Source organism: Serinus canaria, chromosome 20, assembly GCF_022539315.1.
Source record: "Serinus canaria isolate serCan28SL12 chromosome 20, serCan2020, whole genome shotgun sequence".
Classification (NCBI taxonomy): Eukaryota; Metazoa; Chordata; class Aves; order Passeriformes; family Fringillidae; genus Serinus; species Serinus canaria.
The window spans coordinates 1,933,921-1,949,930 of record NC_066333.1 but is presented as its reverse complement, the minus strand read 5'-3'; the positions used below and the strand labels follow the sequence as shown (position 1 = coordinate 1,949,930).

At 50.2% G+C, this 16,010-nt stretch overlaps 1 protein-coding gene across 3 annotated transcripts in view; it reads left to right on the top strand.

The window, feature by feature from the left end:
- RALY (RALY heterogeneous nuclear ribonucleoprotein) overlaps window positions 1-16,010 on the top strand; it is a 134,569-nt gene that overhangs the window by 95,424 nt on the left and 23,135 nt on the right. The window lies entirely within an intron of this gene.

Genomic DNA, 16,010 nt, shown 5'->3' with positions numbered 1-16,010 from the left:
CTCCTCACACATAACAGATGAGGTGCTGGTGGAGGGGATTTGTCATTGCTTCACTCCCCTGCAGCAGGGAGGGCTCATAAGTCACAGCTGACAAATCTGTTGATGGCTTTTAAACTTCATTTACAGAAAAGAATGACCATAATCAACAAACAATGATGGGCTACTAATCTTGCTGTTTTATTAAAAGGGGTCTGAGTGTTCAGCCCCTTCTGTGGGAGCTGAATGCTGTCCCCAGGAAGGGCTGGCAAGGAGTGAAGGGCTGAAAGCAGCATCAGGAGATAGTCCCAGGTGCCCTCCCAGCCTGACCCATCAGCCTGGCACTGATGGAGCAGGAGAGCAGCAGATGATGGGCTTTGATCTCAGCTTTGCCTTGGGAGGGAAATCCCCAGAGCATCAGTCCCCCAGGGGAGCACGGCACCCTCTGCTAAGCCAGGCCTGGCTTTGGTCCTGGCATCCATGGACAGCTGGAGAGGCCAAGGCCAGTGATGGGGAGCAGGATTTGTTCTTTTTCACAAGCAGGAGGAATGGCTTTTACCACTGGCCAGGGGTCTCTGTACAAATCCCAAACAGGACAGCAGTGCTGGGAACGTCCCTTGAGCTGTTTGATTTCCCAGCATCACTCTCATTCCATGATTATGGCAATGGGAAGATGCCATCAGCTCACATCCCAGGCTGCAGAACAAGAACTCAATGTTACAACTCACTTTATGAGTTTTCTGACCAATCACACCAAGCCAAAGCACACTGACAGTGGTTCCATCCCACCACTGTAAGCACAGGTACCTTTGGTTAAACAATGCTGGCTTATTTCAAATCCAACACCTGCTTGTGAGCCTCAAACACAATGCACAGAGCTCCATTATTAGGCTTAGAACTCCCTAATATCTCACTAGATAAACTTTTTTGTAGCTTAGGGAGTTATTCCAGACAAGCATTAATACACAGACCATTGTTCTATTTGTCCTTTTCTACTTCTTAGATAATTTTTCTGCTGACCAATCTCATGGCTGCTGCATAGCTCCAATCACAGCTCTGTTCTCTCTGAGCCTGCCTTTTGCAGCTTTCCCAAAACCCTCTGATTCCCACAGCTCCCACCACCTGTAGGCCTGGCTACAGTTGGCCCCTGGAGCAGCCCAGGTCTCCCTGTCCCACCTGAGATACCCCCCCCTGGAGAGAAGGAGCCTCCCCAACCTCTGGGGAGCCTCAGAGGTGGCATTTAAACAACCAAACCTCAGACATACAACCAGAAATGAAGTGGGAGCCACATCCCAACCACTCCACAGAGATTTGTGTCTTAATTGTTCATGTCATTGTGCATATTGGAAGTGTCTGAAATAATTGTGCAGGGCAATCAGTTGGTAATTAACTCAGAGAGAAGAAAGGAGGGTGGCAAAGCCCTCAGCTGGGGAAGGTTCTCAGTGAGGCTCCTGAGGCTCCTCAGCCCCTGTCCTGTGTTTGTGTGCAGGGACAGGGCACAGCTCACAGCAGCTCATTGAGCACTTGCAGATGAGCACTGGGCAGAGGAGATGAGTTTGGGTTGGCTGCTCAGGGTTTATCCAGGAGGGTCAGCCCCAGATTCCCTGGGGGTTCATCATCCATCACACAGGAACAAGCCCTGGGCACTTTGGCTTTACCAGGGGGATCTGTGGGGAGCCACCTCCATCCCAGAGCAGAGCCACAGGGTCCTGCAGCCCCAGCACTGTGTGCAGCACCAGCTGCTCCCCCAGCCAGCTCTCCACACTCCTCCTCCTCCTCATCATCATCATCACCATCAGGAGCAGTTCCCTGCATGGGGGACACCACCAGCACCATCTCTGGGAGCAGCAGTGTGACTTTGGTGTTGCCCATGACAGGAGGTCCTTCAGGTGGGAGGAAAACCTTTTTTAAATGGTTTTCTCTGCAGGAGAACATGGGCAGGCATTTTGAAGGCTCAGTCAGCTCTGGGACCCCTTCACTCTGGCTGGGGACTGTCCTGCTGTCCTCAGGTCAGGATTTTGCCAGGTCTCCTGATGGTTGGGGCTGAGCTGAAATCCCCAGGGACAGGAAATCCCTGATCTCTGCTCAGTCACTCAGAAGGAGCAGCCATCACCCTCCTGGTTTGGCAGAGGTGACCTGGGGGATGAGCAGGACCAGTCTGGCTGGGAAGAGCAGCTCTGGAGCACAGTGCAGCCCCTCTGCTTAGCAGATGAGGTTAATGGTTGGACTTGGATCATCTTGGAGGTCTTTTTCAACCATAATGATCTAAGGCACCAGTGGAGCTCAAAGAGGGGATTCCATCAGTGAAGCTCCACCTCCAGCAGCTCCTCCTTGGCAGCTGGGTGGCCCTGGAGGGGGGGTTAAATTAAATTAATTGGCAGCACAAAAATGAGATTTTCCTTCTGGTTCAGCATTTCCCTGTGCTGAGAGATCCACATGTCCTTCCCACAGGAACCCGGCCTGGACACAGGGGATGTGGCCCAGCCCTGGAGCCTGGCAGAGCTCCTGGCCATGGCCAGAGGGGTTTGTGTGAGTGTGAGGAGAGCCCTGGACTCATCGACAGGGGCAGGGGATGCTGAAAACAGCAGCAGCAATGCCAGTTCATTACCAGCTGAGAAACTTCCCAAAAATTTGGTTTTCCCCATAAATAAATCAATCATTTGCTGTTAAAACAACAATTGGGCTGGTGGGGGGTGTTCCTTAAGGAAATGATCAGAACCCGTGTGAGTGGGAGGGGGGGATGGAAACATTGTGGTTTTCTGTTAGGCTGGGAATGATAAGGAATTAAAGAATAATTCTCAAGAAATTAGTCATGGTCAGCCATTAATGAGCATCTCAGTAACACACTAATGAGCTGGCTTCATCTGCCTGGAAAAAAGGCCTTTAATTAGATTAGTGCATGTAGCATTGTCCAGTGCCTGGTAGGTAATCATCAGGTTTTGCACTGGTGGGATTATGGATGACATTCTATTTAATTGCTGTTTCCTTTTCATTTTCTTCCTCTTTCGTTTTTTTTTTTTTTATCTTTTGAAGATTTTTTTCCTCCAAAGAATTTGTTTCTGTTCTTGAACAGAACCTAAATGTTGTCCCTGGAATTCTGCATCTGAAAGGGCTGCCAGACTGGGCTTATCTGATTCAATTGACCTTTAAAATTTATTTTGCTGCTGTCAAAAAGAATGTTGGTCTGTTCACAAGAGATTTCTGAGATGATTGGAAGCAGAGACTCCTGAAATCTCCACTTGTTGCATATTCTGCAATCAAAGGATGCTCCTATTTGGGGAGGGAGGGCTTCTAGGAGAAAAGTGCCTTAATTTAAAATAGATTCTCATGGAGAAAATGCTTTCAAAGACAAAATTTCAGCCTTGTCAAGCAGACACAGATGGAGATTGTGGCTGCCCCATCTCTGGGAATATTCAAGGCTGGGTTGGACAGGGCTTGGAGCAGCCTGGGACAGTGGAAGGTCCCCTCCAACCCAAACTATTCCATGATTCTTTGGGGTAAAACTGTCTCCAAAGGGGGTGCAGAGGGAGCAGCTCTAGGGTGACCCCAGCCCTGAGAGGTGAGGCCACACCTGGAGTCCTGTGTCCTTCAGTTTGGGAAGGACCTTGAGGGGCTGGAGCCCATCCAGAGGGGGCAACAAGGCTGGAGGGGGCTGGGAGCACAAACCCTGTGAGGAACCCCTGAGGGAGCTGGGGGTGCTCAGCCTGGAGAAAAGGAGACTCAGGGCTGCCCCCATCCCTCTCACAGCTCCTGAAAGGTGCCTGTGCTCAGCTGGGGCTGGGCTCTGTCTGCAGCAGCACTGACACAACCAGAGCTCACAGCCTCAGGCTGCACCAGGGGAAATACAGGCTGGAGATTGGGAAAAAGTTCTTTCCAGAAAGGGTGATAAAGTTGTGGAATGGCTGCCCAGGGAGGTGGTGGAGTCCCCATCCCTGGGGGTGTTTAACAAAGCCTGGATGTGGCACTGGGTGCCAGGGGTGAGTTGAGGGCTTGGGGCTGGGTTGGACTCGATGATCTTGGTGGTCTCTTCCAACCTGGCCATTCTGGGAATTCTGGGAATTGAATTCTGTGAATTCTGTGCAGCATTTGGGGGAGCCCCAGCTGTGTGGACACAAGGCAGGGTGAGGAGCAGGAGCTGCTTGGACAGCTCCCACTGTCCAGCTCTAGGTCATCCTTTATCACTGTTATTAGGAAGGATTTCATGCTCTAATGAATAGATTTTTAATCTTCTACAGGCATAAATAATACATAGGGCAGATGGTAACGAGCCCCAGCCATAAACTGAGTGCTGACCCGATAGACTTGGTGACTGTTGTACCTTTAACAGCTGATTAAATACTTATTGAAACAGTTATTGATTATTTATGGCTCTGTTACAGAGGATTTCAGAAATTTAAACCAGAGCCAGCTTTTCAAAGGATTGGCAGGATTTCTGCAGTTTGAAAGGACTTGTTTGAATTAAAAATTAAAAAAGAAGGCTCTTTGCAGAGCAGGGTGGAGAGCTGAAGGAGAGCTGGGGGAGCCACTTCTGTCCCCAGTGCTTGGGCACAGCCCTGCATCAGCCAGGGCTCACAGGCTTTTATTTTTAATTTTTATTTTTAAAATTTAATGGGGTTATAATTATTTTATTATTTGTGTATTTTATTGTGGAGGTTTGTGTTTAATATTAAGTTGAACTGGTGTTTTAGGGGAACTGTTATAGGGAAAAGAAGTTTTTTTATAGTTTATAAGAGGATTTTAGTTTTAAATTAAGGTGGTTTTTGGGGGGAATTTAATTTTATTATTATTATTATTATTATTATTATTATTATTATTCTTATTATTATTATTATTATTATTATTATTATTCTTATTATTATTATTATTATTATTTATTATTATTATTATGTTTCTATGGGGTTTTTTATGTTTGTGTTTTGGGGTTTTTTTGAAAGGGTTTGGTTTTGTGGTATTTTTTTTTTAGGTCTGGTAGTTGATGAGGTGGCCAGTGAGCACTTTGGGAAAGAGGTTTGGGTTTTTTTATAGGGTTATGTGGTTGAGATAGGAGTTGGGTTTGGTTGTGTTATTTGTTCTGTTAGTTGGAAGAGAAAGAGGGTTTTTTGGGGGATTTTTGTTTTTAATATGTGCTTTTTATAGAGGCATGTTTCATTTTTTAGTGGTTTTAAAGCTTGTTAATTATATAGAAAGCTTTTGTATTATTTGTTTTAATTTTTTATTGTTAAATTATGCTATTTTATTTTTGTGTTTTTGTTTTGTGGAATATATACTTTTTTTGGTTTCGTGACATATTGGTTTTGTGGAATATATTTTTATTTTTGGTTTTGTGAAATTCTTTTTTTTTTGTTTTTGTGGAATGTATTTATTTTTTGGTTTAATGAACTTTGTTTTGTTTTGTGAAATATATATTGGTTTTGTGGAATATATATATTTTTTGGTTTTGTGAAATTTTTATTTGTTTTGAAATATATTTTAAAATATATGTTTGAATTTTTGTTTTGTTTTGTGTAATATATTCATTTTGGTTTTTTGGAATCCTTTTTTGTGAAATACATTTTTTATTTTATATATTTTGGTTTTGTGGAATATATGTATTTTTTGGGGTTTGTGGAATGTATTTATTTTTTGGTTTTGTGGAATATATTCATTCTGGTTTTGTGGAATATATTCATTTTGATTTTGTGGAATACTTTTTTTTTGTGAAATATATTTTTTATTTTATATATTTTGGGTTTGTGGAATATATGTATTTTTTGGGGTTTGTGGAATATATTAATTTTGATTTTGTGGAATACTTTTTTTTGTGAAATATATTTTTATTTTATATATTTTGGGTTTGTGTAATATATATATATATTTTGGTTTTGTGTTTTATATATATATATATATATAGGTTTTGTGGAGTATATACTTGTATCCCCAGACTGGTGTGGAGATCACTGCAGAGAAGAGGGGCTCAAGGAGCTGCCCCTGCCCTTGGCAGCCCAGGTGGCACAGCCCAGTGCCAGCCCAGCTGCTCCCAGAGCAGATCGCGAGCAGCAGCAGGGCTGGAGCCACCCCTGGCAGAGCCACCCCTGGCAGAGCCACCCCTGGCAGAGCCACCCCTGGCAGGGCAGCCTGGATTGCTGCTGGCACCCTGCAGGACACACGTGCCCTGCTGAGCCCGGGGCTGGCAGAGCCGGGTGGGGTCGGGCAGGGGCAGCAGGGTGGGAGCAGCTCCCCCACTGCAGCACCCACAGAGGGGCCAGAACCCAGCACGTCCCTCTGGCTGCCCTGGAGGGCTCCAGCCCCTGCCAGGGGCTCAGAGACCTTGGCACGATGTCAGAGACACCTGTGCCTTTGATTTTAGCCCATGGAAACAATTCCCAACTTTGTGTGAGGATTTAGAAGCCACGAGAGTTTAAGGAGAGTGATGGTTAGTTTGTCACAAGGTAGAAAAGTAGAATTTAGGGGTTTTAGAATGGGGTTCAGAAGCCAAGATGGAGGGATTTGGGCATGTCCTGTCCTTCTTCTTCTTCTTGTCCTCCATCTTCTGCTGTGATGGTGGCACTCTTGGATTGGTTTAGAGCAGAGACAGACTGTCTGACACAGGTGACAGGTATTGGAAAATTATTGTAAATAAAGTGCACCTAGTTCTTAGTAGAAAAAGCCAACACCACCCCAAGGGCAGGGACTGTGCCACAACCTGACCTGCTGGACAGAGCTCAGCAGGGCAGAGAGAGAATGGAATGGATAACAGAGAGTAAACAACCTTGAAAACCACAGCCAGGGTATCCTGTCTTCTTCTTCGGTCTCAGGGCTGGGAAAAAGAGACTTGCTGACACCTTGGGGTCAACTCAACCACAGAGACTCCGAGAAGAGCACTTCTCAGTTAATTCAAGTTGAAAAGAGAGTTTGTTTATTACTGTGGGGAAGGATGAAAGTTTGACAAGAAAGTTCCACAGATATGTATGCTTGGCAGAAACATTTTTGAATGTAGAAACCTGAAGAAGGAATAGAGTTGGAAGCAAGTTTTGATACAGAAGAAAAGAATTGCTGAGCCAATCTGACTGGATAACCAAGGAGACTAAGTGTATGTTAGCTAGAAGGGGGTTTTATGACTTAGAGCAAAGGATAAACCCACCTCAAACAAGATGCTTTTACCAAGCAGGAAGATAGCACAGGCAAACAAGCCTGCTGATGTGGCAAGTAGAAAAAAGGTCTCAGAATTTTCCACTGCAAGAAAACTGAAAAACAACTTCTAGCTTAAACTGTAATGTACTTACTTCTAATGACTGGAGACTAGTAAAATGAATATGGTAATTATAGTAGTTATGATAGATAATAGATAATAGATAAGGGATAGATTGGTGCTACTGTATGAAGATGCTCAGCAAAGAAAAGTATATAATGCATTGTAACCAAAACCAAAGGGCCTGCCTGCAGCTGGAGCTGACAGCTGTAGGCACAGGCTCTGTCACCCACGACCCTGAGCTGCTGTAACTCTTGGATACAATAAACTGCATTTTGGAGAGCCCCTGGAGTCCCGCATCTCTCATTCAGGCTCTTAAAATTCCAGCTCTGGACACGTGGGGAGGAACTTCCCAAAGCCAGGAGTGAAGGGTCACAAACTCCTGCTATTTATCCAGAAGGGTTTTACACATTCCCATTGTTTCCAGGATGGTTTCTAGGACACCTATTACATAAACATTAGCTCTCACCTCGTATTATAATTAGCTGAATGTCCATAATGGCTGTGTAATTGTGCCCTTTAATTGGGTCTGTGGGCTTCTGGGAGGAAGTAAGATCTCTTCCTCATGGTAAAGCCCCTTCCTGGGGCTCCTTGGCCTGCTGGCCACAGTCCAAACCTCCTCTCACTCTTCAAAGCCACTGGTGTTTGTGGCTCCTGCACTCTTACAATCCTTCATGTATCACCTGTCATGGCCAGCCTTGCTTCAGTTATCCCCACCTTTCCCTGTTAAGCTCTAATCACAGTCTGTGATCTTTGCTGACTCCATTTCTAACTGGAGCCCTGACCCCCCATCCCCCCCATAGACTGTGAGGAGCAGGCACTGGGGTCGGGTTGGAAACAGGGAGGGGAGCCCCAGGTCCCTGGGGGTACCCAGAGGCAGCAATCTCTGGGTGCTCTGCCATCCCTGGGTGTGCACAGGCATCACAGCCTCTGTCCCTGGGGCTGTCCCCAACAGCTGGCCCTGGGTGGCAGCTGGGCTGAACCTGAGCCTGCCATGTCCTCAGGCAGGACATGGGCCCACCTGCATTGCCAGGAGGGCCCTGGGGGTCAGTGGGCATGCACAGGGGCTGCAGGGCTGCATTGGTGCCTTCTGCATCCCTGCTCTGGCCACACAGCTCTGGTGGGGTGGGCTGGCCATGGAGAGGGGGTAGGGGACAGCCAGGAGTCCCCAGCAGGGGCTTGGTGCCACCCCCAGAGGACCAGAAGCTCAGGGACTGCCACTGGATGGGTGGGATGCTGATGGCCTCAAGCAGTGCCACAGGAGGTTTAGGTTGGGTGTTAGGAAAAGTTTTCTCATGGGAAGGGTTGGTGAGCATTGGCACAGGCTGCCCAGGGCAGGGCTGGGGTCACCATGCCTGGAAGGGATCAGAAAACCTGGGGCTGTGGCACTTGGGGATGGGCTTTAGGTGCTGCTGGGTGGATGCTTGGACCTGATGATCTCCGAGAGGTCTTTTCCAACCTTGATGATTCCATGATGGGCAAGGTGGAGCCCTGGGAAGTGCTGGGAGAAGTTCACAGGCCCTGTAGAAGGAGTCCCTTGTCAGACAGCAGAGGGGACAGCCCAGAGTGGCACTGGAGGGACCCCAGGACCTGCTCTGCCTGCAGGGAAAGCATCCTCCCCTGCTGGGATGTGCTTGGTTGCTCTTACAGGGGGAACAGGGTTTGCAAAGGGACTCCACAGCTTCAGTCTGGCTCCTGCTGAGCTCATCTCCACCTTTCCACCCCTCCCAGCTCTCAGCACAGCAAATATTCCCCTAAAATACAGCCCCGGGCCTGCAGAACCTGTCTAATAATTGTGCCCTCTTTGTCTACCCCCTTTTTTAATAACTTCCCAGTCCTTTAACACTCATGTTCGGGAGGGTTGAAGCTGTTTTCCCCAGAAAACCCCAGCACTGGTTTCTTTCTTCCCAGCTGGTTGTGTTTATTGGAGCCCACAGCAGTGAGCAGGATCTTCCTGCTCTCTGTGGGGAGGGCTGAGCCCTCCAGCTCTGTGTGCAGGGCTTGCTGGGGACTCAGGAGTTATTGAAAAGAATGCAGGGTTTGTGTTCTTATTAAACCAGCACTTCAGAGCTGAGCTCTCGTGTTTGGGACTGGCTCAGGGCTCCCCAGGGAGGAGTGACTGACACTGGGGGTGGCCCATGGAGCTGGGCAGGGCAATCCCCTGTCTCAAAACTGCCTTTTTTCAGCTTAAAGGAAAAAAAAACAACAGGAGCAAGTGCCCAGAGCAGCTGGGGCTGCCCCTGGCAGTGCCCAAGGCCAGGCTGGACAGGGCTTGGAGCAGCCTGGCACAGTGGGAGGATGATTTTTCTGACCCCTTCCAACCCAAGCATTCTGTGATCCTATGATTCTCCCAGATCCCCCCTCAGAGCCAAGGAGAACCTTGATGGCTGCCCAAAGTGAGATCCTGCCTGTGGGACAGCCAGGACAATCTGTCTGTGCTGGGCAATGCTCACTGCCCAGGCCTTCCCTAAAATTCACCTTTCTGGCTGCTTGCAGGAAAGTGCAAATCACTCCTGTGCTGGAGCTTTGTCTTGCCATGTAATGCTGCTGATTCAGCCTTCAAGTTCACAGAAACAGAATGGTTTGGGTTGGAAGGGACCTGAAAAATGATCTTATGGAGAGGGACACCTCCCACTGTCCCAGGCTGCTCCAAGCCCCAATGTCCAGCCTGGCCTTGGGCACTGCCAGGGATCCAGGGGCAGACCCAGCTGCTCTGGGCACCTGTGCCAGGGCCTGCCCACCCTCACAGGGAGCAATTCCCAATATCTAACCAAAACTGACCCTCTTTCAGTTCAAAGCATTCCCCTGTGTCCTGTCACAACAGACCCTACTCAGAGTTTTGTTCCCATCAAGCTCCAGAAATTTTCTGTGCTGCTGCCTTGCAAGTGGCAAGAAAGATGTTTGGGCATGAAGGGTTTGGGATGAAAGCAGCAAGGGCAACCTCCAAAGAGCAGTGAGGTCAGGGCTGGGCTTTGCCCTGCACAGGAGTATTTGAGATGGTTCAGAACCCCTGGACAAGGTGCACCCCACTCACACTGGGGGTTCCACAGGCTGGACCATCCATCCAGGTTGTTGGTGCTTTTTCCAATACCCCAAATGCCAAATTTGCCCCAAACCTGGCAGGGACCAGCTTTGTCCCTGTGCCCTGTGCTGGAGGTCCCTGCAGGATGTTTGCATCTGTCAAACCTCCAAGCTGGAAAAACATGTGATGGTGTTCCTGGGTGGAGATGTGGCCAGGGTAGAAAAACCCAGGATAGAAACCCCAGGGTAGAAAATCCCAGGACAGGAAAACCCAGGAAAGGAAAACCAGGATAGAAACCCCAGGGTAGAAAAGCCCATCTCCCCTCCTGTGAGCAAACATGATGAGAGGGACAGAAGAGCCAGGCTGCTGCTGTCACAGTGACACAAAGAGCTCCTGCAGGCACAGGGGGGCTGGGTTTGCTTTCTGCTCTCCCTTCTCCTGCTGTGACAGTTCCTCACTCCCCTGGGGTTTGCACACCTGGCTCTCAATTACCCTCTAATCTGGGAAAGAAGGCACTGAGAGCAGGGAGGGGACAGCTATCAGCACTCCAGTGCCAGCCTCGGGCTGTTCCTGGGTGGATAGCAGGATTTTTAAGGGATTCCTGCACATTGGCAGCAGAGGGACAGTGTGAGACATTGCTGTCACAGGAAAGGAGGAGAAGCAGAGGCAGGGAGAGGAGTTTGCTGGCATCCATCCCCCTCCCAGCATGGAACAGGGGCATGTGCAGGTGGGCACGGTCTGTCCTGGGGTGTGGGAGCTCACTGGAACCCTGGAGTGCTCCTCACCACCCCTAAAAATGACCCAGGGGATCCTTTGAATGTCTGGGGTGCAAAGCTCAGCTCATCCCTGCTGTGTTTTCTTCTCACCTGGCAGTGGCACACAGGTGCCCTTGAGGGATGAACCCCTGGAGAAACCTGGGCAGATGCCAGGCTCCAGGGCTGTGAGGAGGCTCAGGTGGCAGGGCTGGTGGTCACAGGGTGCTGGAGAGCCCAGCCTGGGTGCAGGTGGATGTTCCCAACTGCTCCTGGGGTCACTGTGCTGTGGCCTCAGTGCTGTCCAAGGGGATGGCACGGGCAGGAGGGAGGGAAGGCAGCAAGCAAGGAAAGGGAAGGGAGCTTTAGATGGGATATTGGGATGGAATTTTCCCCTGTGAGGGTGGGCAGGCCCTGGCACAGGGTGCCCAAAGCAGCTGGGGCTACCCCTGGATCCCTGGAAGTGCCCAAGGCCAGGCTGGACATTGGGGCTTGGAGCAGCCTGGGACAGTGGGAGGTGTCCCTGCCATGGCAGGGGTGGGACTGGATGGGCTTTAGGGTCCCTTCCACCTCCAAGTGATTCTGTGATTTTAGGGAGGGAGGGAGGGAGGGAGGGAGGGAGGAAGGGAGGGAGGAGGGAGGAGGGAGGGAGGGGAGGGAGGGAGGGAGGAGGAGGGAGGGAGGGAAGGAAGGACGAAGGAAGGAAGGGAAGGAAGGAAGGAAGGAAGGAAGGAAGGAGGAAGGAAGGAAGGAGGAAGGAAGGAAGGAAGGACGGAAGGAAGGAAGGAAGGAAGGAAGGAAGGACAGGAAGGAAGGAAGGAAGGAAGGAAGGAAGGAAGGAAGGAAGGAAGGAAGGAAGGAAGGAATCTTACTCCTGGCAATCTCATCCTTAAGTGTCCTTGTGTCTTTAGGGGCATTTGGGACTGGGAGTGCCACTGCAATATCTCTATGGTGAAGCTGAGGGCACACCCCCCTACACCCCAGAGCTCTCTTGTCTGGAGCTGTTTCCCTTGCAGAAAATAGGGATAATCCTAATAACTCTGTCCTTGATGTTCTCTGGGTGCTGGAGATGAAGAACCCCTTTACACCTTCATTTCTTCATGTCCAAGTATTATTCCTGGTTGCCTTTTGTCTTTTTTCCAATTCTAGTTCATCCAGTGGCAGTTGTGGGGTGGGGGGTGAAAGGTGAAATCAGAGCTGTGGAAATGGCCCTGTGATGCCAGCAGTGGTTACTGGAATGTTCTGGAATTACCAGGAATATGTGTGTGCTCTGTGGGTGTTTCTGAGCAGACACATCTGCTCTGACTGAGCCCTGCTGGATGTTCCAGGGTGCCTGGAGAGGCCACTCCCCCCCAGCTGTGGAGCTGTGCTGTTCTCCAGCTGATGGCTCTGCTGGATCTCACCTGGACACACATTCCCTGCTGGAATGCAGGGATAGGGTATGAAATATTAACAGCCATGGTAAAATGCCCTTTCCCAGTTGTTAGAAGAAGGAGGCCAGTAAGTGGTGCCAAGTGAGTGCTGTGTTTAAGAAGAAATCCCAGAGGAGAAAAGGAGGCTGATTTCTCCAGGGGATGGCTGGCTCAGCAGCAGAGCACCATGCACAGGCTGCAGGGCCCAGGGGTTTGTGAGACACCAGTGATGGGGCCCAAACCCTCTGAGCATTCCCCAGCCTTGACCTTGCCTTGTCCCTGCTGCCAAATCCCTGCTGTCTGCCCGGGCAGGGCCAGCAGAGCATGGGCAGATGGCCCTGGAGAGCTCCATCTCCACCTCCATCTCCATCTGCCACCAGGTCCCCTGCCCAGCCCTGCCAGCAGCGTGGCCATCACCCTGCCTGACCTTGCCTTGGCCATCTGGTGGCCCTGTCCCATCTCCCATCAGCCCTGCACAGACCTGGGATTGTTAAAGCAACCCCACAATCTGTGATGTTCTGGCATATTGGACTACTTCCCTCTCACTCTCTGGCCACACTCAGGATGGAGATTTCAGTGGGCACTAGCCACATTCAGGATGGAGATTCCAGTGGGCACTAGCCACATTCAGGATGGAGATTCCAGTGGGCACTGGCCACACTCAGGATGGAGATTCCAGGAGACACTGGCCACATTCAGGATGGAGATTTCAGTGGGCACTAGCCACATTCAGGATGGAGATTCCAGGAGACACTGGCCACATTCAGGATGGAGATTCCCTGGGCACTGGGGCCACCCTGGAGCAGCCTCCAGCTGGGCTTGGTGCAGATCCTCAGGATTTCTGTGAAATGAGTCCTTGAGGCTTAGGCTGGTACCCAGAGTGACCAAAGAGCTGGGAAAAGTCTCCATTTCTCCCCAGTTTGGGAGAACATCTGCACCAGTTTCCTTTGGGACCCTCTTCCAGGTGGCATTGCAAAAATAAGTTCAAATAAAGAGCATTAAACAAGGGCTGATACAGGGCTGGAAGTTGGAGCACCACTTGCCAAAGGTTGAGAATTGAATTCACTTAGATTCCTTTGAAAGTCCTGTCCTTTGGCTGTTTTTTCCAGTGTTTTTAGGAAAACTCTGCCTGCCAGGAATTGGTTTTAAAGTAATAAAACAAAAGTCTCTGGCTCTTTTAATCTGTAAGTGTGAAAGGGAAAATACAACGAGCCAGACTCAGACCAAGTCTAACTTTTCTTTTTTTTTTCAAGATTGGATTTAGCAGGCAGATTATTTCCAGCCTCAGTGGCAGGTTAATGGAGTGGCAGGGTTGGAGCCAGAGGAGATTTATTGTGGAGCCACATCCTCACAGAGAGGCTCAGACTTGCAGTGTCTGCAGTGCTCTTGTGCCTGGCTTTGGATGGTGCCAGGGGTGGAGTGTGCAGCCCTTTGTGCTCCCTGGAAAGGTGGAGCTGTGCCCTGGCAGCTGGGCACAGAGCCCACTGCTGGGGGATGGCTCGGGCTGCAAACCCCTCTGCCTGTGGCCATGGGGCAGTCTCCTGCCATGTCCCTGTCCTGGAATTGCTGGGATTTGGTGCTGGGGGGCCCTGACACTGCTGCTTGTCTGTGTGGGCACCTGGGCAGGGTGGGACCCTGGGCAGGGCTGGGAGCTCAGGAGGGAGAGCATTTGTTGGATTGTGCCCTTTTCTGAGCATTTGTTGGATTGTGCCCTTTTCTGACCTAGAGAGGGAGCAACTGAGAGGCTTTTAAAAAACTTTGATTTTCTTTTTAGTCTCATGAGAAGGGTGAGATAAGACAGATGTTATAATTTATGTCCTTACAATCAATTTCTTAATTACAATACACTCTGAGCATTTCTTGGCCTATCAGCTTTAGCTGCTCCTGTCAAGTTTCAAGAATTTTCTACGAATCTATTTCCCACAAACATCCCTGAGGAGCCAAAATGGAGCTCCCCTGGTGAAGGGTGAGCTGGGTGTGATGATGTTCTCCCCTCTAGCAGAGAAGAGAGAAGCAACCAGAGATTTTGTGTCCTGTGGGGAATCTCTGTGCAGGAGAGCACCAGCAAGAAGCAGCACTGGGGTTTTGGGAAGTCCTGGTGCAACCCCCAAATAGTGTGGCTTTTTGGCAGGCTCAGCCTGCCAGGGCAGGAGTGTAGGAAAGGGAACTCCATGGCTGAGGGCTCAGCAAAGCTGGAACATCCCACACTGCCCTGTCAGTGCCTGGGGCAGGCTGGGCTGGGGACAGCAGGCCAGGGGGACTGCATCCACGGGGACTGTACCAGGGCAGGCAGGCACTCAGGATTAGCAGTACCAGGCAGGAATTAAAAGCACAGATACTCAAATGCACATTTGCTGTTCAGCTCCAGGCTTAGAAGTGGCCCCACAAATGTGGTGGAGAGGCAGCACATGCAAACTATCGCCCCTCAGTTATGAACAGTTGCATTTTGAACCTGAGGCAGTAGGAATGTTGGATTGCTAAAGGCCAACAAAGCAGAGGCAGTGCATCAGGAGGTGGAAGCAGGGTGTTCCTTGAAGCCTTCCTGCTCTCCAGCCTTTCTCTCTGGTTGTCCCTGCTTTATTCTGAAAGGGTGCAATGTCACCAGCTGTCCCCACCTCAGAGCAGGCTGCTCAGACTTGGGGCCCAGAGAGCCAAAACCCCCAAGCCAGGCAGTACCAGGGCAGGGGACACCAGGCCCTGTGGTAGCAGCACAGCCCCTGTGCCAGGCTTGGGGACCTCCAGAAGTTGTGGACACCCTGGTGGTGCTGCCCTTGGGTGTGGGGACACCTGTGCTTGCTGCTGGAAGGGGCTGGGGAAGAGCAGCACCTCCGTGTGCATCACAGAACACCTTGCACAGCCCCTGGGTCAGTCCCACAGCCTGTGTGTGCAGCACAGCAGGATCCCAAACATGCCTGTGGCTCTGGAAGGTGGGAACAGCTCTGCACAGCTGGGGGTTGTGCTGGAGTTGGAGCAGCCAGGTCACACTGCCTTGGGTTTCACACGACTTCCAGCCCTGTCCCTCCTGCTCAGAGGGCAAACCTGTCCCCAGTGCTGCCCAAGGAGGATCCTATCCTGCCTGGCAGCCACGGGAAGGGGTTGGAGTGGCTCCCAGCTGCTGTGATGGCGATTTCCAGGCTAACAGTGACACCTCCTGTTTGCACAAAGTCCAGCCCAAAGCCCGGCGTGCAGACAGTGCAGCGCAGGTGCCAGCAGGAGCACGTGGGCTGATCACTGCTTGCATCTCTTCATTTATATCCAGAAATCCCCAGTCCCCTTCCAGGTGTGAGTGTGGCCTCACAGGGACAAACCCATCCTCGTGCATGGTGAGGGCTGGGCTGGGCACTGTTGGCAGGGGAAAGCCTGGAAAAGCAGGCATGAACCGAGGTGCTGGATGCAGACTGCTTCACAAAGAGTTCTTTGAATTGTGGTTTAGCATAGACAGGTAAAAGCTTTGGTATGACAGCATTAAAGCTTTCACTTAGATGTGAAATGGATTTAAATCTTGGTTTTTCCCCTAAAAGCAACCTTAGAATCACAGAACACCCTGAGCTGGAAGGGACCCACAAGCATCATTAAAGTTCAGCTCCTGGCCCTACACAGAAGCAACCAGGGGCCAGCCT